This window comes from Saprolegnia diclina, assembly GCF_000281045.1.
Source record: "Saprolegnia diclina VS20 unplaced genomic scaffold supercont1.23, whole genome shotgun sequence".
In the NCBI taxonomy this organism is placed as follows: domain Eukaryota; phylum Oomycota; class Saprolegniomycetes; order Saprolegniales; family Saprolegniaceae; genus Saprolegnia; species Saprolegnia diclina.
Genome location: NW_008246090.1, coordinates 191,377 through 191,932, shown reverse-complemented (window position 1 = coordinate 191,932; position 556 = coordinate 191,377).

Genomic DNA, 556 nt, shown 5'->3' with positions numbered 1-556 from the left:
AATGGCGCGACCGAGGTTCGAACCCGAGCTTAAGACGTCGGCGGCTTCGAGACTGCGCAAGACCCCATGAAAGGCCGCACATTGGCTGTTGGAACCTGCCGGCAGAAACAGCACCATGGGAAGCGGTTCAGCTTCTCATAGCAGTGCCGATTGACTCTCACAACGGTGGGTACTGCAGTGGACTGCTTCGTCTAGCGTGTGGACCCTGCTTTTTGGAGTTATGCAAGTGAACCATGCAAGTGAATCGAGTTTCGAATTTTATATGGGCTGTAGTCAGTGCAGTTGGTAGCATTTGCCATGTGCCGAGGTCGGTCACGAGGATGACGCGTCGATCTAGCCGAAAATACGGTCGACAACGTCGCCAATAGCAACCCAGAGGAGAGCAGACGGCGCCAACATGCAGACACGGGGCAACACACCGCGAAAGAACGCGCGGCCACCTTCTGCTTTGTGGATCTGGTGCGCAGCGTCCCAGAACCCTTTGTACTGAAGGGCCAAGGGCTGCTGAGCCATGGGTACTGTCGAGAGCGTTTGCGTCTGGAGTCGCGTGCGAATC